Raw genomic sequence first — 27,334 nt, forward strand, 5'->3', positions numbered from 1 at the left:
GGGGATCCTGACCTTGTCAGGCGGTGAGCGGCGCCTGGGTGGCACAGACTTCACGCGAGGCCTGTTAAACTGGTCCCAGCGCATCTGTGGAGGACGTCTGCTCCGCTGTCTTCCCTGGCAGATTTGGCGCACAGGTTTTTATATCAAATAAGTCCTTCCTGTGGGTTACCTGATCTGGTCCAGCACCCAAAGTCGCTCCCCTGCAAACCTTCCAGCACAATTCGGTTCCATGTGACTTCACCTGGCCCGCAGATCAGTGTCTCAATAATGGCACCTCCTGCACTAGTTCTCCAGAGATATCACTGCTTTTTATTACAAGATCACAGATACGGTTGGAGTCAGGACATACTGTACCTCTGACCTCCCTGGACAGCGGGACAGCTCCCCAAATGCATGACTGTCCTGCTGGGTCTGGGAGTTATGGTGTAACTCCTCTCTTATCGAGCCTCTGACGAGTGACACAAGACTCACCAGTGACTTCTCCCTCAGCATCCATCCCTGGCCTCCCGGATAGGCCTTGCAGGCCTTACTTCTTACGATCCGTGGATGCGTGTCATGTCGTGGTTGTATGCAGTACGCTTGTAATCCAGCAGGAACCAGCAGACGGTGTGAACCTCACGCAGCACATCCGTCCTAAAGAGCAAGTAGTCTGAAATCTGTCAGCAGAACACAGAGCATCAGCAGTGCGAGGCCATGTTGTCCTAAATGTGTCACTGCCATGTCAGGCACATGACATCCTGGCACATTGCCATTTACAGCACAGTACCGGGGTCGCCACCTGTCCAGAAATTCCAGGACCATCCGTAAAAATAAGGCACTTTTTTGACCTGTCCGTGTGGGTTGTCATCACTTATAATCATAAGGATTTATGATCATTTTCCAATGTGTCCGTAAAAAATATTGTCTGTCTGAGGTTTTAAGCTTTCCAGAAATATTAAAAACAAGGAGTTGGCGACCCCGCCAGCACCAGTAAGACATCGCTTCACACAGAGGCTGGACAGGCATCTGTCTGGGATTACTTTGTGAACCCTGCTTTGAGCAGGGGGTTGGACCAGATGACCCAGGAGGTCATTCCAACTCTACCATTCTATAAACTGCCGCCCGCACCACCCAAATTCTCCCGACTTCCACCATTTCTATACACAGGATGTCCAGACGCCACGCTGGGGGTAGAGCGGCTCAGAACCTGACGTCCCACCTTATGGCACCATAGTAGCTGTGTGGTCTGCCACTATCAGATAGAAGCAGTGATGTAATGACAGCTATCCAAGAAGTATCGTTTCTCCTTGTGGAGAATGACATGCTAAGCATGCCGAGATGAGGAGACTTAAAGCCGCAATGTTCCTCTGGGAAATATGGAAATTGTCTCTTCAGAGAGGAAGAGGACTAGAACTCTAGCGCCACCTATTGGAAGTAGCGATCCTAAAAGTCAATGTCGACCCTTTAACGAGCCTCGTCACATGACTTAGGATAAAAGCCAAAACCAGAGTCTCAATTTGCAGACTTTACCCCGCAACACAGTGTCTGCAAATTGAGACTCTGGTTTTGGCTTTTATCCTAAGTCATGTAACAAGGCTCGTTAAAGGGTCGACATTGACTTTTAGGATCGCTACTTCCAATAGGTGGCGCTAGAGTTCTAGTCCTCTTCCTCTCGGAAGAGACAATTTGCGTAATGACAGCTGTGACCCTGTGTAACTCCACACTCATTGCCGCAAAGGCAAATTCACACAGCTCCTTCTTGGGAAAAAGGCCAGCAAATGTTTTCCTCAAGAAAATGATAATAAAATTATAAGTTCCAAGACCGTATTTCTCACCTCTATATAGGATAGCTTCCAAAAAAAGAGGAAGAAAAGAAAGTCCAGACTCGATGACATAACCGCCTACACCGAGGTTGTGGAGCTTTGGTCATCGGTGAAGGTTTCCATCCTTTCTCTTCCTCAGCAAAGGTCTTTTGTTATCAGAAATCTTCTCTAGAGCTTTCTCCATGATCGTTGGTCTCGGATCCTCTTCCAGCAATCTTCCGTGATTACACCGGTATACGGTGATTCTGGTGCCAATGACGTCTGGACGGTTTTATATGATGTTTATGGAGCTGATTAAGATTATGACTTTGGTTTTGACAGACTGGCTCTAATTTCTGAAATATTTAATAATTAATTACAGAAGAATTATGGCTTCAAAAAGTTAAAAAGTGTCTTTTATAACATTGTAAGCTACAAATGAAAATACAAAATAATTATATAGGATATTTCATTACTTCAGACGCTGTTAGAGTCAAAAGACCAAAAGCGATAGCGCCTGTTATCACGCAAGTCACATTGGGAGAAAGGATTATTTTCATGGATGAATTATCTCAAAACTAGAACCAATTCAGCAAAATATTCTAAATTAAATTAAAAAAAAGCTCTCGGCATCTGAATGTGTTGCTCTAGACCTGTGTAAGGACCCTCACTGCCATATAACACAACAATCATCAATTACAGAAAAAGCTAAGACTGATACCAGCAACAATCATTGTTATTTCTCTTTTTCACAAATATTTGGGGCTTTTCAGGATTTGCCAAAAAGCTGTTAAACCAATAGTAAAAGAGCTACAAACACTAATCACATGGAGCGTTTCATCCGACCTCCCCTCCCCGATCACCATCACCATCATGGAGACCACATAGGACAAAACCTGTCAAAGGAGGATACAAGAGTGATACGTGTATTTACATAAACAGGAAGGGGCGGGGCTAATCCTACTACCATATGTAGATTAGCAGGAAGGGGAGGTGTGAAGAATGACACCAGAGAGGTGACACAGATCCTCTCCGCTGCCACCTCATGTGAAGGATCCGCACCTCTCCACCCGAGGGACATCAATATTACATCAGCGGGATCAGGTGGTAAGGTCTCCCCACTTGTACCAATGTGACATTCCGCACCCCCTGGGGGCATGTAAAATAAGAGTGAAACAAGTTTACATTGACATCCACATGGGCCCACAGAACCTTATCAGCCCGGTAAGGCTGCCACCAGTTCCTCATTCGATGTATGCTTGGCCTGTTAACAGGGTTATATTGAGCCAGGAACCAGCCCCGGTAGCATGGAACGTTAAACCGAGAAACGAACGTGTGGATCAAGATAAAAAAACTCAAGGTTAAATTATATATGTAATCACCTTAAGGGCACACTAGACAATGCCCTATATATACACAATGGTTATACATATATAATGGTGAGATCTGAAAATACAAGGGTGTTAGAACAAAAGATATATGCAGAATATATGGATCAGTTACCAGTACATGAAAGGCCTGGCTCGCAGGGTAGAGGCTGCCTTTGGAGCTGCAAAGCTCAAAAACTTATGAAAGATCATAACTCTGTTCTGGATGGTCCTAGGGTGGCGGTTCTGGCGCTAGTGGACCCGGCCGGGTGCCTGCTATGCCTTCAGACCAAACACAGCAGTACTTTCAGATTTCTACTGGCTGTTCTAGGTATCTCCCAACACTGTAAGGCTAGGACAGTTTGAGGCCCAGCGGGGAGCTCGCCATGTTCTGAGGATCTCGGAAATATAACTGGTGTGTGGCCAGGACATAAGATAAGCCTGTATTCTCCCTAAGAAACCTTAGCTGACATGATCACATGGTCTCCACATCACAGCAAGTCTTTTGTTAGGCGCTGAGCTGGACAAGGTGTGAGATCTGTCACTCACAGCAGTTTGACTCTTCACCAACATCAATGGTCCATAAATAATATCCATATAGAGTGTGGCTGTGATCAAAAGGGATTCTATAACGATAATGCGACTGTAATAGAAATAACAGTGCAGTGTGCGAGGGCTGGGGATAAGGTGGCGAAGATAACGAGGCCGCTATGGACCATAGTGACACATGTATCCTGTGTCTGTACATAAACTGCCTCGATCCGATATCTTCTATGTACTTTGTGCTTCACCTATACACATTTTATACCTTTTGACACATTTTGATAGATATTGTATTTTCGATATACAATTGGCTGGTTACCTTAGCGACATCTCTACGCATTGTTATCTTCCATCTTGGTCCACATATTTTAATCCAATAATTTTCTATCACATTTATTAAAATATTTTCATGGATCAGTATTCTGTTCCATATGTGGGTGACGGCAGGCTTTTCTCTTTTGTTGTTAGTGCCACCTTTTACCATTTGTGTCAATAAAGCTTATGTTTTATCTTTTTGACCTCTTGTTCGGTAATTCCTACCTACTCATGTGAAAATCATGGCAGCATGCTGCGACTGCACTTGAGAAGGCATCAATATAAGTCTGTGGGTGCATGTGAAACATCGCACTGCACTCGGATAGTGCTCGAGTGCAGCGCAATTCCCGCCGGCAGCAGAGGAGATGGATAAATTACCTTCTCCGTCTCATCCACAGCTGTGCTCTGATCCTGTCATTCGAGAGCATCGGAGCATAAAGCACTGACACTGGGAGAATCATCAGATGCCAGACGCTACTGAGACCCCAACCTCAGGTTACTATAGCCCAGGTTCTCTCTCTTTGGACAGACCTTGCAGACATGCAGGGGGTCTTCTTCAGGATGGTTGTTGGTGCCACGGTCTGTGATCAGACAAACTCTGAAGGTATCTTCTCAACAGTTCTTCTCATTTCTTTTCTTACAACATTTCCTACAGTTATGTCCATGTGATCTTTATGACCGTTCTGGCACCATTCTGTGAGCAGCGTAAGCCGGACCCCAGAGAAAGCCGCTCACAGTCACTGAACGGCTCTTACTGTCCAGATGCCGACAAAACTGGACGGAAGGGGGTGGTAAGAGGTGGAAGGACCCGTGAAGACAGAAGCAGTTGACAGCTGCGGCCCCGTGTGGGCCTTTCTTGCTGGACTTAGTAGAAGCCATTGCTTCTTCCAATAATTCTACAGCCTTTGGGGGGTATGTACTAATTACCAGCCCATTTCCCATCTGGAGGTGGAGCTATGCAAATTTCCCACTCTGGTTTTGCTTTGTTGAATTAATTACGAGTTCTTTGCTGCGCTTCAGTCGCTGTCATTGAAGATCTTCATCAATAATCCTTTTCATCAAAGTTCTTGTTGCTGGATGATAATCTAATAATATATAATGGATAATGCAAAATAACAAAAGGTAAGCTAAGACTAGAGAACGTCGGCCTAAACTACAATACGAGTTTGTCTATAATATTTCACCTCCCATTGAGCTCCAGATGCCGCGTCAGACTTTTGGTGGGTCTGGGTTGGGGTTGTGGCCTCTTCGGACACTGCCTTTCATCTGCAGCTGTTTTCTAGAAGGGGGAGGCGCTATGTAAATATTTATCTTCTTAGTAACTTCATTAGTGGAGGATTTTGTGGAGCTTTGTTCCTAGAGGACAATCTTCTTACACGTTATTCTACAATCATTTATCTTTCTAAATCATATCTCCCTATTTTTAATAAAAGTCTGTTTTATTTTACTACATAAAGTAGATATTCAGCAGATTGTTTCATCTATTTTTTACAAATATTTGGGCTTTTCAGCATTTGCCAAAAAGCTATTAAACAAATAGTCAAAAGAGCTACAAACACTGATCACATGGAGCGTTTCATCCGACCTCCCCTCCCCGATCACCATCAATATCATGGAGACGACACAGAAGAGGTTTTGGCAGGATACAAGAGTGATACAACAGGGAGGAGGCGGGGTTAATCCTACTACAATATGGAGATTAGCAAAAAGCATGAGTTTGTGACTATTGGCCATTTTCAGAAGGAAGATCTGTTATCAATAGACCTATGTTGAGGAAGACAAAGGATAAATATCTTTACTGACGATCAAAGGTCCAGAAAAATATCCAGTGAGGAATTTGTCTAGAAAGTGAAGATTTGCATAGCTCCACCCTCCTCTTGAAGATGAGCTGGATTGGATCGAGGTGAGCAGCTCACTACAGTATAGAAATCAATGGACTGGAGAGAGCTGTCTGGTATGTTAGAAGTTAACCCCTCTCATGGGGTGTAATTACTGCTCACTCCAGGGTCTGGGGGCCGAGCTTCACTGAAACAAGCTGCAAAAGATAAAAGCTTAAATGAAAGAAAATGACAGCAGATAGAAAAAGAAAGTCAATTGCTAACTTGCTTATTTTCACACTTATTTTGTGAAAAATAGAAAGGACGTTATAACAATAAATGAAACTTATGTTTATATATCTTAGAGATTTGTCTGATTCTGAGTATTATTTGTGAGTCTTGATCACTCCCCAGTATTTTGATTAAGCACAAGTCTTCCGATTGAGCGTTAACTTTTAAGAAATGCAGGAAAAACCTCTGAGATCAACAATCAGGGAGGAAGATCTTGTTTCCAAAAACTTTGATTTAAAAAAACATCACTGAAGCTCAAAAAAACCTCAACTGAGCAATTTGCCAAGCTAATGCTATAGATTAAAATTTGCATAGCTCCACCCCTTTGTAGAAAATTTAGATGTCGGAAGCTTCGATGTGCAACCATTTATCACCTCTCTGGGGATAAATCCCACCGCAGCTCCAGGAAACGCTAGTGTGAGACCAGCCTTAGCTTCTTATCTAATATTGAGTATTATCTGTGATTTATCATTGTTATAGAAAGATAAATTATTGTAGAATAATCTCTAAGAAAAAGATTTTAAAGAAGATCTGATATCAAAAGGCTGAAAAAGGAACATGAACATTCCCCCCAAGAGATCATACATTGTTCTAAAGCCTCTATGCAAGTATCTAAATACAATGTAAGTGAGCATGAGGTTCTTAGTTTAACATTCTTATCAGACAGTATGAAGCCGCTGCCGCGCCACGGTGAACTTATCAGGGGGTCCTAAGTTTTGTTGCCTTAAAAGAGTGGTGCCGTGCACTATCCACCGCCGCAGCGACAATACACCAGCAGGCGGGTGGCCCGGAGCTCAAAGCGCACATGCAGCAAGACTGAGTCCCCAAGACTCACGATCGCACCGCCCCACAAGCACAAAACCACAGCAACAATGGCCAACGCACAGCACCAGATCCCTCCTAGCTTTCCATCGTCTGCAAATTTGATTTGTTTACCTTCAGTTCCTTTATCTAGATTATTCATAAAAATGATGAACAACACTAGAGCCAGCACAGAGCCTTGTGGTCCCCACTTGTAACACTGGGGCCAGCACAGAGCCTTGTGGTCCCCACATGTAACACTGGGGCCAGGACAGAGCCTTGTGGTCCCCACATGTAACACTGGAGCCAGGACAGAGCCTTGTGGTCCCCAATTGTAACACTGGGGCCAGGACAGAGACTTGTGGAGCCCCACTTGTAACACTGGGGCCAGGACAGAGCCATGTGGTCTCCACTTGTAGCACTGGGGCCAGGACACAGCCTTGTGGTCCCTACTTGTAACACTGGGGCCAGGACAGAGCCTTTTGGTCCCTACTTGTAACACTGGGGCCAGGACAGAGACTTGTGGTACCCTACTTGTAACACTGGGGCCAGGACAGAGCCTTGTGGTCTCCACTTGTAACACTGGGGCCAGGACAGAGCCTTTTGGTCCCCACTTGTAGCACTGGGGCCAGGACACAGCCTTGTGGTCCCTACTTGTAACACTGGGGCCAGGACAGAGCCTTTTGTTCCCCACTTGTAACACTGGGGCCAGGGCAGAGCCTTGTGGTCCCCACTTGTAGCACTGGGGCCAGGACATAGCGTTGTGGTCCCAACTTGTAACACTGGAAGCGAGGACAGAGCCTTGTGGTCCCTACTTGTAACACTGGCGCGAGGACAGAGCCTTGTGGTCCCTACTTGTAACACTGGGGCCAGGACAGAGCCTTGTTGTACCCCTCTTGTAACGCCAGGACAGAGCCTTATGATCCGCACTTGTAACACCAGGGCCAGGACAGAACCTTGTGGTCCCCACTGGAAACACTTCCATTTGGATGTGCAACCAATTATCTTCAATCTATGATTATCATATAAAACCTAAAGCAGACAAAAAAAGAGCAAAAACCCTGCTGTAACTAAGTAAATAAAAAGCACATCATGACAGAATTATTTCAAATCTGTTTTTCTTTTTACAAATATTTGGGCTCTTCAGCATCTGCCAAAAAGCTATTAAACAAATAATAAAAGAGCTACAAACACTGATCACATGGAGCGTTTCATCCGACCTCCTCTCCTCGATCACCATCAATATCATGGAGACGACACAGAAGAGAATATCTTTACTGATGATCAAATGTTCACAAAAACATCCATTGAGGAATTTTTGTAGTAAGTGAAGATCTGCATAGCTCCACCCTGCTCTGAACTGGTTTGGATGGAGGTGAGCAGCTCACTACAGTATAGAAATCAATGGACTGGAGAGAGCTGTCTGGGATGTTAAGAGTTAACCCCTGTCATGGGGTGTAAATACTACTCACTCCAGGGTCTGGTAACTATATCGTTGGTCTTGGATCCTCTTCCAGCAATCTTCCGTGATTACACCGGTATACGGTGATTCTGGTGCCAATGACTTCTGGACGGTTTTATATGATGTTTATGGAGCTGATTAAGATTATGACTTTGGTTTTGACAGACTGGCTCTAATTTCTGAAATATTTAATAATTAATTACAGAAGAATTATGACTTCAAAAAGTTAAAAAGTGTCTTTTATAACATTGTAAGCTACAAATGAAAATACAAAATAATTATATAGGATATTTCATTACTTCAGACGCTGTTAGAGTCAAAAGACCAAAAGCGAGAGCGCCTGTTATCAAGCAAGTCACATTGGGAGAACGGATTATTTTCATGGATGAATTATCTCAAAACCAGAACCAATTCAGCAAAATATTCTAAATTAAATTAAAAAAAAGCCCTCTGCATCTGAATGTGTTGCTCTAGACCTGTGTAAGGACCCTCACTGCCACATAACACAATAATCATCTACTGCACAAAAAGCTAAGACTGATACCAGCAGCAATCATCGTTATTTCTCAAATTTCTATTTCTCACAAATATTTGGGCTTTTCAACATTTGCCAAAAAGCTGTTAAACAAATAGTAAAAGAGCTACAAACACTGATCACATGGAGCGTTTCATCCGACCTCCCCTCCCCGATCACCATCACCATCATGGAGACCACATAGGACAAAACCTTTCAAAGAAGGATACAAGAGTGATACGTGTATTTACATAAGCAGGAAGGGGCAGGGTTAATCCTACTACCATATGTAGATTAGCAGGAAGGGGAGGTGTGAAGATTGACACCAGAGAGGTGACACAGATCCCCTCCGCTGCCACCTCATGTGAAGAATCCGCACCTCTCTACCCGAGGGACATCAATATTACATCAGCGGTATCAGGTGGTAAGGTCTCCCCACTTTTACCAATGTGACGTTCCGCACCCCCTGGGGGCATGTAAGATAAGCGTGATACAAGTTTATATTGACATCCACATGGGCCCACAGAAACAGAACCTTATCAGCCCTGTGAAACTGCCACCAGTTCCTCATTCGATGTATGCCTGGCCTGTTAACAGGGTTATATTGAGCCAGGAACCAGCCCCGGTAGCATGGAACGTTAAACCGAGAAACGAACGTGTGGATCAAGATAAAAAAATGCAACGCAAGGTTAAATTATATATATAATCACCTTAAGGGCACACTAGACAATGCCCTATATATACACAATGGTTATAAATATATAATGGTGAGATCTGAAAATACAAGGGTGTTAGAACAAAAGATATATGCAGAATATATGGATCAGTTACCAGTACATGAAAGGCCTGGCTCGCAGGGTAGAGGCTGCCTTTGGAGCTGCAAAGCTCAAAAACCTATGAAAGATCATAACTCTGTTCTGGATGGTCCTAGGGTGGCGGTTCTGGCGCTATTGGACCTGGCCGGGTGACTGCTATGCCTTCAGACCAAACACAGCTGTACTTTCAGATTTCTACTGGCTGTTCTAGGTATCTCCCAACACTGTAAGGCTAGGACAGTTTGAGGCCCAGCGGGGCGCTCACCATGTTCTGAGGATCTCGGAAATATAACTGGTGTGTGGCCAGGACATAAGATAAGCCTGTATTCTCCCTAAGAAACCTTAGCTGACATGATCACATGATCACATGGTCTCCACATCACAGCAAGTCTTTTGTTAGGCGCTGAGCTGGACAAGGTGTGAGATCTGTCACTCACAGCAGTTTGACTCTTCACCAACATCAATGGTCCATAAACAATATCCATATAGAGTGTGGCTGTGATCAAAAGGGATTCTATAACGATAATGCGACTGTAATAGAAATAACAGTGCAGTGTGCGAGGGCTGGGGATAAGGTGGTGAAGATAACGAGGCCGCTATGGACCATAGTGACACATGTATCCTGTGTCTGTACATAAACTGCCTCGATCCGATATCTTCTATGTACTTTGTGCTTCACCTATACACATTTTATACCTTTTGACACATTTTGATAGATATTGTATTTTCGATATACAATTGGCTGGTTACCTTAGCGACATCTCTACGCATTGTTATCTTCCATCTTGGTCCACATATTTTGATCCAATAATTTTCTATCACATTTATTAAAATATTTTCATGGATCAGTATTCTGTTCCATATGTGAGTGACGGCAGGCTTTTCTTTATTGTTGTTAGTGCCACCTTTTACCATTTGTGTCAATAAAGCTTATGTTTTATCTTTTTGACCTCTTGTTCGGTAATTCCTACCTACTCATGTGAAAATCATGGCAGCATGCTGCGACTGCACTTGAGAAGGCATCAATATAAGTCTGTGGGTGCATGTGAAACATCGCACTGCACTCGGATAGTGCTTGAGTGCAGCGCAATTCCTGCCGGCAGCAGAGGAGATGGAGAAATTACCTTCTCCGTCTCATCCACAGCTGTGCTCTGATCCTGTCATTCGAGAGCATCGGAACAGAAAGCACTGACACTGGGAGAATCATCAGATGCCAGACGCTACTGAGACCCCAACCTCAGGTAACTATAGCCCAGGTTCTCTCTCTCTGGACAGACCTTGCAGACATGCAGGGGGTCTTCTTCAGGATGATTGTTGGTGCCACGGTCTGTGATCAGACAAACTCTGAAGGTATCTTCTCAACAGTTCTTCTCATTTCTTTTCTTACAACATTTCCTACAGTTATGTCCATGTGATCTTTATGACCGTTCTGGCACCATTCTGTGAGCAGCGTAAGCCGGACCCCAGAGAAAGCCGCTCACAGTCACTGAACGGCTCTTACTGTCCAGATGCCGACAAAACTGGACGGAAGGGGGTGGTAAGAGGTGGAAGGACCCGTGAAGACAGAAGCAGTTGACAGCTGCGGCCCCGTGTGGGCCATTCTTGCTGGACTTAGTAGAAGTCATTGCTTCTTCCAGTAATTCTACAGCCTTTGGGGGGTATGTACTAATTACCAGCCCATTTCCCATCTGGAGGTGGAGCTATGCAAATTTTCCACTCTGGTTTTGCTTTGTTGAATTAATTACGAGTTCTTTGCTGCACTTCAGTCGCTGTCATTGAAGATCTTCATCAATAATCCTTTTCATCAAAGTTCTTGTTGCTGGATGATAATCTAATAATATATAATGGATAATGCAAAATAACAAAAGGTAAGCTAAGACTAGAGAACGTCGGCCTAAACTACAATACGAGTTTGTCTACAACATTTCACCTCCCATTGAGCTCCAGATGCTGCTTCAGTCTTTTGGTGGGTCTGGGTTGGGGTTGTGGCCTCTTCGGACACTGCTTTCATCTGCAGCTATTTCCTAGAAGGGGGAGGCGCTATGTAAATATTTATCTTCTTAGTAACTTCATTAGTAGAGGATTTTGTGGAGCTTTGTTCCTAGAGGACAAACTTCTTACACGTTATTCTACAGTCATTTATCTTTCTAAATCATATCTCCCTATTCTTACTAAAAGTCTGTTTTATTTTACTAAATAAAGTAAATATTCAGCAGATTGTTTCATCTATTTTTCACAAACATTTGGGCTTTTCAGCATTTGCCAAAAAACTATTAAACAAATAGTAAAAGAGCTACAAACACTGATCACATGGAGCGTTTCATCCGACCTCCTCTCCTCGATCACCATCAATATCATGGAGACGACACAGAAGAGGTTTTGGCAGGATACAAGAGTGATACATGTATTTACATAAACAGGGAGGAGGCGGGGTTAATCCTACTACAATATGGAGATTAGCAAAAAGCATGCGTTTGTGACTATTGGCCATTTGCAGAAGGAAGATTTGTTATCAATAGACCTATGTTGAGGAAGACAAAGGAAAAATATCTTTATTGACGATCATAGGTCCAGAAAAACATCCATTGAGGAATTTGTCTAGTAAGTGAAGATTTGCATAGCTCCACCCTCCTCTTCAAGATGAGCTGGATTGGAGCAAGATGAGCAGCTCACTACAGTGTAGAAATCAATGGACTGGAGAGAGCTGTCTGGGACGTTAAGAGTTGGGGTTAACTCTTAACATCCCAGACAGCTCTCTCATGGGGTGTAATAACTGCTCACTCCAGGGTCTGGAGGCCGAGCTTCACTGAAACGAGCTGTAAAAGATAAAAGCTTAATTAAAAGAAAATGACAGCAGATAGAAAAAGAAAGTCAATTGCTAACTTGCTTATTTTGTGAAAAATAGAAAGGACGTTATAACAATAAATTAAACTTATGTTTATATATCTTAGAGTTTTGTCTGATTCTGCGTATTATTTGTGAGTCTTGATCACTCCTTAGTCTTTTGACTAAGCACAAGTCTTCCGATTGAGCTTTAATTTTTAAGAAATGCAGGAAAATCCTCTGAGATCAACAATCAGGGAGGAAGATCTGGTTTCCAAAAATTTTGATTTAAAAAAACATCACGGAAGCTCAAAAAACCTCAACTGAGCAATTTGCCAAGCAAACGCTATAGATTAAAATTTGCATAGCTCCACCCCTTTGTAGAAAATTTAGACGTCGGAAGCTTCGATGTGCAACCATTTATCACCTCTCTGGGGATAAATCCCACCGCAGCTCCAGGAAACGCTAGTGTGAGACCAGCCTTAGCTTCTTATCTAATGTTGAGTATTATCTGTGATTTATCATTGTTATAGAAAGATAAATTATTGTAGAATAATCTCTAAGAAAAAGATTTTAAAGAAGATCTGATATCAAAAAGCTGAAAAATGAACATGAACATCCCCCCAAGAGATCATACATTGATCTAAAGCCTCTATGCAAGTATCTAAATACAATGTAAGTGAGCATGAGGTTCTTAGTTTAACATTCTTGTCAGACTGTATGAAGCCGCTGCCGCACCACGGTGAACTTATCAGGGGGTCCTAAGTTTTGTTGCCTTAAAGGAGTGGTGCCGTGCACTATCCACCGCCGCAGCGACAATACACCAGCAGGCGGGTGGCCCGGAGCTCAAAGCGCACATGCTGCAAGACTGAGTCCCCAAGACTCACGATCGCACCGCCCCACAAGCACAAAACCACAGCAACAAGGGCCAACGCACAGCACCAAATCCCTCCTAGCTTTGCATCGTCTGCAAATTTGATTTGTTTACCTTCAATTCCTTTATCTAGATTATTCATAAAAATTACTAGGGCCAGGACAGAGCCTTGTGGTCCCCACTTGTAACACTGGGGAAAGGACAGAGCCTTGTTATCCCCACTTGTAGCACTGGGGCCAGGACAGAGCCTTGTTGTCCCCACTTGTAGCACTGGGGCCAGGACACAGCCTTGTGGTCCCTACTTTCAATACTGGGGGCAGGACAGAGCCTTTTGGTCCCTACTTGTAACACTGGGGCCAGGACATAGCCTTGTGGTCCCCACTTGCAACACTGGGGCCAGGACAGAGCCTTGTGGTCCCTACTTGTAACACTGGGGCCAGGATAGAGCCTTGTGGTCCCCACTTGTAACACTGGGGCCAGGGCAGAGCCTTGTGGTCCCCACTTGTAGAACTCAGGCCAGGACATAGCCTTGTGGTCTCCACTTGTAACACTGGGGCCAGGACAGAGCCTTGTGATCCCTACTTGTAACACTGGGGCCAGGACAGAGCCTTGTGGCCCTTACTTGTAACACTGGGGCCAGAACAGAGCCTTGTGGTCCCTACTTGTAACACTGGGGTCAAGGCAGAGCCTTGTTGCTCCCCACTTGTAACACCGGGGCCAGGACAGAGCCTTATGATCCCACTTGTAACACTGGGGCCAGGACAGAGCCTTGTGGTACCCCACTTGTAACACTGGGGCCAGGACAGAGCCTTGTGGTCCCCACTTGCAACACTGGGGCCAGGACAGAGCCTTGTGGTCCCTACTTATAACACTGGGGCCAGGATAGAGCCTTGTGGTCCCCACTTGTAACACTGCGGCCAGGACAGAACCTTGTTGTACCCAACTTGTAACACTGGGGCCAGGACATAGCCTTATGATACCCACTTGTAACACTGGGGCCAGGACAGAGCCTTGTGGTCCCCACATGTAACACTGGGGCCAGGACAGAGACTTGTGGTACCCCACTTGTAACACTGGGGCCAGGACAGAGCCTTTTGGTCCCTACTTGTAACATTGGGGCCAGGACAGAGCCATTTGGTCCCTACTTGGAACACTGGGGCAAGGACAGAGCCTTGTGGTCCCTACTTGTAACACTGGGGCCAGGACAGAGACATGTGGTACCCCACTTGTAACACTGGGGCCAGGACAGAGCCTTTTGGTCCCTACTTGTAACATTGGGGCCAGGACAGAGCCATTTGGTCCCTACTTGGAACACTGGGGCAAGGACAGAGCCTTGTGGTCCCTACTTGTAACACTGGGGCCAGGACAGAGACATGTGGTACCCCACTTGTAACACTGGGGCCAGGACAGAGCCTTGTGGTCCCTACTTGTAACACTGGGGCCAGGACAGAGACTTGTGGTACCCCACTTGTAACACTGGGGCCAGGACATGGCCTTGTGGTCCCCACTGGTAACACTTCCATTTGGATGTGCAACCAATTGTCATCACTCTATAATTATGATATAAAACCTAACACAAAAAAAAAATGAGCAAAAACCCTGCTGTAATTAAGTAAATAAAAAACACATCATAACAGCAGAATTTTTTCAAAAATGTTTTCCTTTACTTCTTACAATTATTTGGGCTTTTCAGCATTTGCCAAAAAGCTATTAAACAAATAGTAAAAGAGCTACAAACACTGATCACATGGGGCGCTTCATTCGACCTCCGCTCCTCGATCACCATCAATATCATGGAGACGACACAGAAGAGGTTTACCCTGGAGGATACAAGATTGATACATGTATTTACATAAACAGGGAGGAGGCGGGGCTAATCCTACTACAATATGGAGATTAACAAAAAGCATGAGTTTGTGACTATTGGCCATTTGCAGAAGGAAGATCTGTTATCAATAGACCTATGTTGAGGAAGAAAAAGGTTGAAGATCTTTACTGATGATCAAATGTACACAACAACATCCATTGAGGAATTTTTCTAGTAAGTGAAGATCTGCATAGCTCCACCCTCCTCTTGAAGATGAGCTGGTTTTGAGCGAGGAGAGCAGCTCACTACAGTATAGAAATCAATGGACTGGAGAGAGCTGTCTGGGATGTTAAGAGTTAACCCCTGTCATGGGGTGTAAATACTGCTCACTCCAGGGTCTGGTAACTATATCGTTGGTCTTGGATCCTCTTCCAGCAATCTTCAGTGATTACACCGGTATACGGTGGTTCTGGTGGCAATGACGTCTGGATGGTTTTTATGATGTTTATGGAGCTGATTAAGATTATGACTTTGGATTTGACAGACTGACTCTAATTTCTGAAATATTTAATAATTAATTAATTACAGAAGAATTATGGCTTCAAAAAGTTAAAAAGTGTCTTTTATAACATTGTAAGCTACAAATGAAAATACAAAATAATTATATAGGATATTTCATTACTTCAGACGCTGTTAGAGTCAAAAGATCAAAAGCGATAGCGCCTGTTATCACGCAAGTCACATTGGGAGAACGGATTATTTTCATGGATGAATTATCTCAAAACTAAAACCAATTCAGCAAAATATTCTAAATTAAATAAAAAAAGCCCTCTGCATCTGAATGTGTTGCTCTAGACCTGTATAAGGACCCTCACTGCCACAAAACACAATAATCATCTACTGCACAAAAAGCTAAGACTGATACCAGCAGCAATCTTAATTATTTCTTTTATTTCTATTTTTCACAAATATTTGGGCTTTTCAGCATTTACCAAAAAGCTGTTAAACAAATAGTAAAAGAGCTACAAACACTGATCACATGGAGCGTTTCATCCGACCTCCCCTCCCCGATCACCATCACCATCATGGAGACCACATAGGACAAAACCTGTCAAAGGCGGATACAAGAGTGATACATGTATTTGCATAAACAGGAAGGGGCGGGGATAATCCTACTACCATATGTAGATTAGCAGGGAGGTGTGAAGAATGACTCCAGAGAGGTGACACAGATCCCCTCCGCTGCCACCTCATGCGAAGTATCCGCACCTCTCCACCCGAGGGACATCAATATTACATCAGCGGGATCAGGTGGTAAGGTCTCCCCACTTGTACCAATGTGACGTTCCGCACCCCCTGGGGGCATGTAAAATAAGAGTGAAACAAGTTTACATTGACATCCACATGGGCCCACAGAACCTTATCAGCCCGGTAAGGCTGCCACCAGTTCCTCATTCGACGTATGCTTGGCCTGTTAACAGGGTTATATTGAGCCAGGAACCAGCCCCGGTAGCATGGAACGTTAAACCGAGAAACGAACGTGTGGATCAAGATAAAAAAACTCAAGGTTAAATTAAATATTTAATCGCCTTAAGGGCACACTAGACAATGCCCTATATATACACAATGGTTATACATATATAATGGTGAGATCTGAAAATACAAGGGTGTTAGAACAAAAGATATATGTAGAATATATGGATCAGTTACCAGTACATGAACGGCCTGGCTCGCAGGGTAGAGGCTGCCTTTGGAGCTGCAAAACTTATGAAAGATCATAACTTTGTTCTGGATGGCCCTAGGGTGGCGGTTCTGGCGCTATTGGACCTGGCCGGGTGTCTGCTATGCCTTCAGACCAAACACAGCTGTACTTTCAGATTTCTACTGGCTGTTCTAGGTATCTCCCAACACTGTAAGGCTAGGACAGTTTGAGGCCCAGCGGGGCGCTCACCATGTTCTGAGGATTTCGGAAATATAACTGGTGTGTGGCCAGGACATAAGATAAGTCTGTATTCTCCCTAAGAAATCTTAGCTGACTTAACAAATCACATGATCACATGGTCTCCACATCACAGCAAGTCTTTTGTTAGGCGCTGAGCTGGACAAGGTGTGAGATCTGTCACTCACAGCACTTTGACTCTTCACCAACATCAATGGTCCATGAACAATATCCATATAGAGTGTGGCTGTGATCAAAAGGGATTCTATAACGATAATGCGACTGTAATAGAAATAACAGTGCAGTGTGCGAGGGCTGGGGATAAGGTGGCGAAGATAACGAGGCCGCTATGGACCATAGTGACACATGTATCCTGTGTCTGTACATAAACTGCCTCGATCCGATATCTTCTATGTACTTTGTGCTTCACCTATACACATTTTATACCTTTTGACACATTTTGATAGATATTGTATTTTCGATATACAATTAGCTGGTTACCTTAGCGACATCTCTACGCATTGTTATCTTCCATCTTGGTCCACATATTTTAATCCAATAATTTTCTATCACATTTATTAAAATATTTCCATGGATCAGTATTCTGTTCCATATGTGGGTGACGGCAGGCTTTTCTTTATTGTTGTTAGTGCCACCTTTTACCATTTGTGTCAATAAAGCTTATGTTTTATCTTTTTGACCTCTTGTTTGGTAATTCCTACCTACTCATGTGAAAATCATGGCAGCATGCTGCGACTGCACTTGAGAAGGCATCAATATAAGTCTGTGGGTGCATGTGAAACATCGCACTGCACTCGGATAGTGCTCGAGTGCAGTGCAATTCCCGCCGGCAGCAGAGGAGATGGAGAAATTACCTTCTCCGTCTCCTCCACAGCTGTGCTCTGATCCTGTCATTCGAGGGCATAAAGCACTGACACTGGGAGAATCATCAGATGCCAGACGCTACTGAGACCCCAACCTCAGGTTACTATAGCCCAGGTTCTCTCTCTTTGGACAGACCTTGCAGACATGCAGGGGGTCTTCTTCAGGATGGTTTTTGGTGCCACGGTCTGTGATCAGACAAACTCTGACCGTATCTTCCTCACAGTCCTTCTCATTTCTTTTCTTACAACATTTCCTACAGTTATGTCCATGTGATCTTTATGACCGTTCTGGCACCATTCTGTGAGCAGCGTAAGCCGGACCCCAGAGAAAGCCGCTCACAGTCACTGAACGGCTCTTACTGTCCAGATGCCGACAAAACTGGACGGAAAGGGGTGGTAAGAGGTGGAAGGACCCGTGAAGAAAGAAGCAGATGCCAGCTGCGGCCCCGTGTGGGCCATTCTTGCTGGACTTAGTAGAAGCCATTGCTTCTTCCAGTAATTCTACAGCCTTTGGGGGGTATGTGCTAATTACCAGCCTATTTCCCATCTGGAGGTGGAGCTATGCAAATTTTCCACTCTGGTTTTGCTTTGTTGAATTAATTACGAGTTCTTTGCTGCGCTTCAGTCGCTGTCATTGAAGATCTTCATCAATAATCCTTTTCATCAAAGTTCTTGTTGCTGGATGATAATTTAATAATATATAATGCAAAATAACAAAAGGTAAGCTAAGACTAGAGAACGTCGGCCTAAACTACAATACGAGTTTGTCTACAACATTTCACCTCCCATTGAGCTCCAGATGCCGCGTCAGTCTTTTGGTGGGTCTGGGTTGGGGTTGTGGCCTCTTCGGACACTGCCTTTCATCTGCAGCTGTTTTCTAGAAGGGGGAGGCGCTATGTAAATATTTATCTTCTTAGTAACTTCATTAGTGGAGGATTTTGTGGAGCTTTGTTCCTAGAGGACAATCTTCTTACACGTTACTCTACAATCATTTATCTTTCTATATCATATCTCCCTATTCTTACTAAAAGTCTGTTTTATTTTACTAAATAAAGTAAATATTCAGCAGATTGTTTCATCTATTTTTTACAAATATTTGGGCTTTTCAGCATTTGCCAAAAAGCTATTAAACAAATAGTAAAAGAGCTACAAGCACTGATCACATGGAGCGTTTCATCCGACCTCCTCTCCTCGATCACCATCAATATCATGGAGACGACACAGAAGAGGTTTTGGCAAGATACAAGAGTGATATATGTATTTGCATAAACAGGGAAGAGGCGGGGTTAATCCTTCTACAATATGTAGATTAGCAAAAAGCATGAGTTTGTGACTATTGGCCATTTGCAGAAGGAAGATTTGTTATCAATAGACCTATGTTGAGGAAGACAAAGGATAAATATCTTTATTGACGATCATAGGTCCAGAAAAACATCCATTGAGGAATTTGTCTAGTAAGTGAAGATTTGCATAGCTCCACCCTCCTCTTCAAGATGAGCTGGATTGGAGCAAGATGAGCAGCTCACTACAGTGTAGAAATCAATGGACTGGAGAGAGCTGTCTGGGATGTTAAGAGTTGGGGTTAACTCTTAACATCCCAGACAGCTCTCTCCTGGGGTGTAATAACTGCTCACTCCAGGGTCTGGAGGCCGAGCTTCACTGAAACGAGCTGTAAAAGATAAAAGCTTAATTGAAAGAAAATGACAGCAGATAGAAAAAGAAAGTCAATTGATAACTTGCTTATTTTCAAACTTATTTTGTGAAAAATAGAAAGGACGTTATAACAATAAATTAAACTTATGTTTATATATCTTAGAGTTTTGTCTGATTCTGCGTATTATTTGTGAGTCTTGATCACTCCTTAGTCTTTTGACTAAGCACAAGTCTTCCGATTGAGCTTTAATTTTTAAGAAATGCAGGAAAATCCTCTGAGATCAACAATCAGGGAGGAAGATCTGGTTTCCAAAAATTTTGATTTAAAAAAACATCACTGAAGCTCAAAAAACCTCAACTGAGCAATTTGCAAAGCAAACGCTATAGATTAAAATTTGCATAGCTCCACCCCTTTGTAGAAAATTTAGATGTCGGAAGCTTCGATGTGCAACCATTTATCACCTCTCTGGGGATAAATCCCACCGCAGCTCCAGGAAACGCTAGTGTGAGACCAGCCTTAGCTTCTTATCTAATGTTGAGTATTATCTGTGATTTATCATTGTTATAGAAAGATAAATTATTGTAGAATAATCTCTAAGAAAAAGATTTTAAAGAAGATCTGATATCAAAAAGCTGAAAAAGGAACATGTACATCCCCCCAAGAGATCATACATTGATCTAATGCCTCTATGCAAGTATCTAAATACAATGTAAGTGAGCATGAGGTTCTAAGTTTAACATTCTTATCAGACAGTATGAAGCCGCTGCCGCGCCACGGTGAACTTATCAGGGGGTCCTAAGTTTTGTTGCCTTAAAGGAGTGGTGCCGTGCACTATCCACCGCCGCAGCGACAATACACGAGCAGGCGGGTGGCCCGGAGCTCAAAGCGCACATGCTGCAAGACTGAGTCCCTAAGACTCACGATCGCAATGCCCCACAAGCACAAAACCACAGCAACAATGGCCAACGCACAGCACCAAATCCCTCCTAGCTTTGCATCGTCTGCAAATTTGATTTGTTTACCTTCAATTCCTTTATCTAGATTATTCATAAAAATTACTAGGGCCAGGACAGAGCCTTGTGGTCCCCACTTGTAACACTGGGGAAAGGACAAAGCCTTGTTGTCCCCACTTGTAACACTGGGGCCAGGACAGAGCCTTGTTGTCCCACTTGTAGCACTGGGGCCAGGAAACAGCCTTGTGGTCCCTACTTGCAATACTGGGGGCAGGACAGAGCCTTTTGGTCCCTACTTGTAACACTGGGGCCAGGACATAGCCTTGTGGTCCTCACTTGCAACACTGGGGCCAGGACAGAGCCTTGTGGTCCCTACTTGTAACACTGGGGCCAGGATAGAGCCTTGTGGTCCCCACTTGTAACACTGGGTCCAGGGCAGAGCCTTGTGGTCCCCACTTATAGCACTCGGGCCAGGACATAGCCTTGTGGTCTCCACTTGTAACACTGGGGCCAGGACAGAGCCTTGTGGTCCCTACTTGCAACACTGGGGCCAGGACAGAGCCTTGTGGCCCTTACTTGTAACACTGGGGCCAGAACAGAGCCTTGTGGTCCCTACTTGTAACACTGGGGTCAAGGCAGAGCCTTGTTGCTCCCCACTTGTAACACTGGGGCCAGGACAGAGCCTTGTGGTACCCCACTTGTAACACTGGGGCCAGGACAGAGCCTTGTGGTCCCCACTTGCAACACTAGGGCCAGGACAGAGCCTTGTGGTCCCTACTTATAACACTGGGGCCAGGATAGAGCCTTGTGGTCCCCACTTGTAACACTGCGGCCAGGACAGAACCTTGTTGTACCCAACTTGTAACACTGGGGCCAGGACATAGCCTTATCATACCCACTTGTAACACTGGGGCCAGGACAGAGCCTTGTGGTCCCCACATGTAACACTGGGGCCAGGACAGAGACTTGTGGTACCCCACTTGTAACACTGAGGTCAGGACAGAGCCTTGTTGTACCCCACTTGTAACACTGGGGCCAGGGCAAGGCCTTTTGGTCCCCAATTGTAACACTGGGGCCAGGACAGAGACTTATGGTACCCCACTTGTAACACTGAGGTCAGGACAGAGCCTTGTAGTACCCCACTTGTAACACTGGGGCCAGGACAGAGCCTTGTGGTCCCCACTTGTAGCAATGGGGCCAGGACACAGCCTTGTGGTCCCTACTTGTAACACTGGGGCCAGGACAGAGCCTTTTGGTCCCTACTTGTAACATTGGGGCCAGGACAGAGCCATTTGGTCCCTACTTGGAACACTGGGGCCAGGACAGAGACTTGTGGTCCCTACTTGTAACACTGGGGCCAGGACAGAGACTTGTGGTACCCCACTTGTAACACTGGGGCCAGGACAGAGCCTTGTGGTCCCTACTTGTAACACTGGGGCCAGGACAGAGACTTGTGGTACCCCACTTGTAACACTGGGGCCAGGACATGGCCTTGTGGTCCCCACTGGTAACACTTCCATTTGGATGTGCAACCAATTGTCATCACTCTATAATTATGATATAAAACATAACACAAAAAAAAAACGAGCAAATACCCTGCTGTAATTAAGTAAATAAAAAACACATCATAATATCAGAATTTTTTCAAAAATGTTTTCCTTTACTTCTTACAATTATTTGGGCTTTTCAGCATTTGCCAAAAAGCTATTAAACAAACAGTAAAAGAGCTACAAACACTGATCACATGGGGCGCTTCATTCGACCTCCTCTCCTCGATCACCATCAATATCATGGAGACGACACAGAAGAGGTTTACCCTGGAGGATACAAGATTGATACATGTATTTACATAAACAGGGAGGAGGCGGGGCTAATCCTACTACAATATGGAGATTAACAAAAAGCATGAGTTTGTGACTATTGGCCATTTGCAGAAGGAAGATCTGTTATCAATAGACCTATGTTGAGGAAGAAAAAGGTTGAAGATCTTTACTGATGATCAAATGTACACAACAACATCCATTGAGGAATTTTTCTAGTAAGTAAAGATCTGCATAGCTCCACCCTCCTCTTGAAGATGAGCTGGTTTGGAACGAGGAGAGCAGCTCACTACAGTATAGAAATCAATGGACTAGAGAGAGCTGTCTGGGATGTTAAGAGTTAACCCCTGTCATGGGGTGTAAATACTGCTCACTCCAGGGTCTGGTAACTATATCGTTGGTCTTGGATCCTCTTCCAGCAATCTTCAGTGATTACACCGGTATACGGTGGTTCTGGTGGCAATGACGTCTGGATGGTTTTATATGATGTTTATGGAGCTGATTAAGATTATGACTTTGGATTTGACAGACTGACTCTAATTTCTGAAATATTTAATAATTAATTAATTACAGAAGAATTATGGCTTCAAATAGTTAAAAAGTGTCTTTTATAACATTGTAAGCTACAAATGAAAATACAAAATAATTATATAGGATATTTCATTACTTCAGACGCTGTTAGAGTCAAAAGACCAAAAGCGATAGCGCCTGTTATCACGCAAGTCACATTGGGAGAACGGATTATTTTCATGGATGAATTATCTCAAAACTAAAACCAATTCAGCAAAATATTCTAAATTAAATAAAAAAAGCCCTCTGTATCTGAATGTGTTGCTCTAGACCTGTATAAGGACCCTCACTGCCACAAAACACAATAATCATCTACTGCACAAAAAGCTAAGACTGATACCAGCAGCAATCTTTATTATTTCTTTTATTTCCATTTTTTACAAATATTTGGGCTTTTCAGCATTTGCCAAAAAGCTGTTAAACAAATAGTAAAAGAGCTACAAACACTGATCACATGGAGCGATTCATCCGACCTCCCCTCCCCGATCACCATCACCATCATGGAGACCACATAGGACAAAACCTGTCAAAGGCGGATACAAGAGTGATACACGTATTTGCATAAACAGGAAGGGGCGGGGATAATCCTACTACCATATGTAGATTAGCGGGGAGGTGTGAAGAATGACTCCAGAGAGGTGACACAGATCCCCTCCGCTGCCACCTCATGCGAAGTATCCGCACCTCTCCACCCGAGGGACATCAATATTACATCAGCGGGATCAGGTGGTAAGGTCTCCCCACTTGTACCAATGTGACGTTCCGCACCCCCTGGGGCATGTAAAATAAGAGTGAAACAAGTTTACATTGACATCCACATGGGCCCACAGAACCTTATCAGCCCGGTAAGGCTGCCACCAGTTCCTCATTCGATGTATGCTTGGCCTGTTAATAGGGATATATTGAGCCAGGAACCAGCCCCGGTAGCATGGAACGTTAAACCGAGAAAAGAACGTGTGGATCAAGATAAAAAAACTCAAGGTTAAATTATATATTTAATCGCCTTAAGGGCACACTAGACAATGCCCTATATATACACAATGGTTATACATATATAATGGTGAGATCTGAAAATACAAGGGTGTTAGAACAAAAGATATATGTAGAATATATGGATCAGTTACCAGTACATGAAAGGCCTGGCTCGCAGGGTAGAGGCTGCCTTTGGAGCTGCAAAACTTATGAAAGATCATAACTTTGCTCTGGATGGTCCTAGGGTGGCGGTTCTGGCGCTATTGGACCCGGCCGGGTGCCTGCTATGCCTTCAGACCAAACACAGCTGTACTTTCAGATTTCTACTGGCTGTTCTAGGTATCTCCCAACACTGTAAGGCTAGGACAGTTTGAGGCCCAGCGGGGCGCTCACCATGTTCTGAGGATCTCGGAAATATAACTGGTGTGTGGCCAGGACATAAGATAAGTCTGTATTCTCCCTAAGAAATCTTAGCTGACATGATCACATGGTCTCCACATCACAGCCAGTCTTTTGTTAGGCGCTGAGCTGGACAAGGTGTGAGATCTGTCACTCACAGCACTTTGACTCTTCACCAACATCAATGGTCCATAAACAATATCCATATAGAGTGTGGCTGTGATCAAAAGGGATTCTATAACGATAATGCGACTGTAATAGAAATAACAGTGCAGTGTGCGAGGGCTGGGGATAAGGTGGCGAAGATAACGAGGCCGCTATGGACCATAGTGACACATGTATCCTGTGTCTGTTCATAAACTGCCTCGATCCGATATCTTCTATGTACTTTGTGCTTCACCTATACACATTTTATACCTTTTGACACATTTTGATAGATATTGTATTTTCGATATACAATTGGCTGGTTACCTTAGCGACATCTCTACGCATTGTTATCTTCCATCTTGGTCCACATATTTTGATCCAATAATTTTCTAGCACATTTATTAAAATATTTCCATGGATCAGTATTCTGTTCCATATGTGAGTGACGGCAGGCTTTTCTTTATTGTTGTTAGTGCCACCTTTTACCATTTGTGTCAATAAAGCTTATGTTTTATCTTTTTGACCTCTTGTTCGGTAATTCCTACCTACTCATGTGAAAATCATGGCAGCATGCTGCGACTGCACTTGAGAAGGCATCAATATAAGTCTGTGGGTGCATGTGAAACATCGCACTGCACTCGGATAGTGCTCGAGTGCAGCGCAATTACTGCCGGCAGCAGAGGAGATGGAGAAAATACCCTCTCCGTCTCCTCCACAGCTGTGCTCTGATCCTGTCATTCGAGGGCATAAAGCACTGACACTGGGAGAATCATCAGATGCCAGACGCTACTGAGACCCCAACCTCAGGTAACTATAGCCCAGGTTCTCTCTCTCTGGACAGACCTTGCAGACATGCAGGGGGTCTTCTTCAGGATGATTGTTGGTGCCACGGTCTGTGATCAGACAAACTCTGAAGGTATCTTCTCAACAGTTCTTCTCATTTCTTTTCTTACAACATTTCCTACAGTTATGTCCATGTGATCTTTATGACCGTTCTGGCACCATTCTGTGAGCAGCGTAAGCCGGACCCCAGAGAAAGCCGCTCACAGTCACTGAACGGCTCTTACTGTCCAGATGCCGACAAAACTGGACGGAAGGGGGTGGTAAGAGGTGGAAGGACCCGTGAAGACAGAAGCAGTTGCCAGCTGCGGCCCCGTGTGGGCCATTCTTGCTGGACTTAGTAGAAGCCATTGCTTCTTCCAGTAATTCTACAGCCTTTGGGGGTATGTGCTAATTACCAGCCTATTTCCCATCTGGAGGTGGAGCTATGCAAATTTCCCACTCTGGTTTTGCTTTGTTGAATTAATTACGAGTTCTTTGCTGCGCTTCAGTCGCTGTCATTGAAGATCTTCATCAATAATCCTTTTCATCAAAGTTCTTGTTGCTGGATGATAATTTAATAATATATAATGGATAATGCAAAATAACAAAAGGTAAGCTAAGACTAGAGAACGTCGGCCTAAACTACAATACGAGTTTGTCTACAACATTTCACCTCCCATTGAGCTCCAGATGCCGCGTCAGTCTTTTGGTGGGTCTGGGTTGGGGTTGTGGCCTCTTCGGACACTGCTTTCATCTGCAGCTATATCCTAGAAGGGGGAGGCGCTATGTAAATATTTATCTTCTTAGTAATTTCATTAGTGGAGGATTTTGTGGAGCTTTGTTCCTAGAGGACAATCTTCTTACACGTTACTCTACAATCATTTATCTTTCTAAATCATATCTCCCTATTCTTACTAAAAGTCTGTTTTATTTTACTAAATAAAGTAAATATTCAGCAGATTGTTTCATCTATTTTTCACAAATATTTGGGCTTTTCAGTATTTGCCAAAAAGCTATTAAACAAATAGTAAAAGAGCTACAAACACTGATCACATGGAGCGTTTCATCTGACCTCCCCTCCCCGATCACCATCAATATCATGGAGACGACACAGAAGAGGTTTTGGCAGGATACAAGAGTGATACATGTATTTACATAAACAGGGAGGAGGCGGGGTTAATCCTACTACAATATGGAGATTAGCAAAAAGCATGAGTTTGTGACTATTGGCCATTTTCAGAAGGAAGATCTGTTATCAATAGACCTATGTTGAGGAAGACAAAGGATAAATATCTTTATTGATGATCATAGGTCCAGAAAAACATCCAGTGAGGAATTTGTCTAGTAAGTGAAGATTTGCATAGCTCCACCCTCCTCTTGAAGATGAGCTCGTTTGGATGGAGGTGAGCAGCTCACTACAGTATAGAAATCAATGGACTGGAGAGAGCTGTCTGGTATGTTAGGAGTTAACCCCTCTCATGGGGTGTAATTACTGCTCACTCCAGGGTCTGGAGGCCGAGCTTCACTGAAACGAGCTGCAAAAGATAAAAGCTTAAATGAAAGAAAATGACAGCAGATAGAAAAAGAAAGTCAATTGCTAACTTGCTTATTTTCACACTTATTTTGTGAAAAATAGAAAGGACGTTATAACAATAAATGAAACTTATGTTTATATATCTTAGAGATTTGTCTGATTCTGAGTATTATTTGTGAGTCTTGATCACTCCCCAGTATTTTGATTAAGCACAAGTCTTCCGATTGAGCTTTAACTTTTAAGAAATGCAGGAAAAACCTCTGAGATCAACAATCAGGGAGGAAGATCTTGTTTCCAAAAACTTTGATTTAAAAAAACATCACTGAAGCTTAATAAAACCTCAACTGAGCAATTTGCCAAGCTAATGCTATAGATTAAAATTTGCATAGCTCCACCCCTTTGTAGAAAATTTAGATGTCGGAAGCTTCGA

General features: G+C 43.8%; 9 pseudogenes; all 9 read right to left on the minus strand.

The window, feature by feature from the left end:
* Positions 1-8,049: 8,049 nt before the first annotated feature.
* LOC141060171 (U7 small nuclear RNA) lies at positions 8,050-8,111 on the minus strand (annotated as a pseudogene).
* An 857-nt stretch (positions 8,112-8,968) lies between these two features.
* Positions 8,969-9,030, minus strand: LOC141060166 (U7 small nuclear RNA; annotated as a pseudogene).
* Positions 9,031-11,949: 2,919 nt separating this feature from the next.
* Positions 11,950-12,011, minus strand: LOC141060177 (U7 small nuclear RNA; annotated as a pseudogene).
* A 3,072-nt stretch (positions 12,012-15,083) lies between these two features.
* On the minus strand, positions 15,084-15,145 carry LOC141060179 (U7 small nuclear RNA; annotated as a pseudogene).
* Positions 15,146-16,182: 1,037 nt separating this feature from the next.
* LOC141060159 (U7 small nuclear RNA) lies at positions 16,183-16,244 on the minus strand (annotated as a pseudogene).
* A 2,885-nt stretch (positions 16,245-19,129) lies between these two features.
* Positions 19,130-19,191, minus strand: LOC141060158 (U7 small nuclear RNA; annotated as a pseudogene).
* Positions 19,192-22,317: 3,126 nt separating this feature from the next.
* On the minus strand, positions 22,318-22,379 carry LOC141060162 (U7 small nuclear RNA; annotated as a pseudogene).
* A 1,038-nt stretch (positions 22,380-23,417) lies between these two features.
* On the minus strand, positions 23,418-23,479 carry LOC141060178 (U7 small nuclear RNA; annotated as a pseudogene).
* Positions 23,480-26,356: 2,877 nt separating this feature from the next.
* LOC141060164 (U7 small nuclear RNA) lies at positions 26,357-26,418 on the minus strand (annotated as a pseudogene).
* Between the last annotated feature and the right edge of the window lie 916 nt (positions 26,419-27,334).

Source organism: Dendrobates tinctorius, unplaced genomic scaffold, assembly GCF_039654945.1.
Source record: "Dendrobates tinctorius isolate UK_male_01 unplaced genomic scaffold, ASM3965494v1 ptg000232l, whole genome shotgun sequence".
NCBI lineage: Eukaryota > Metazoa > Chordata > Amphibia > Anura > Dendrobatidae > Dendrobates > Dendrobates tinctorius.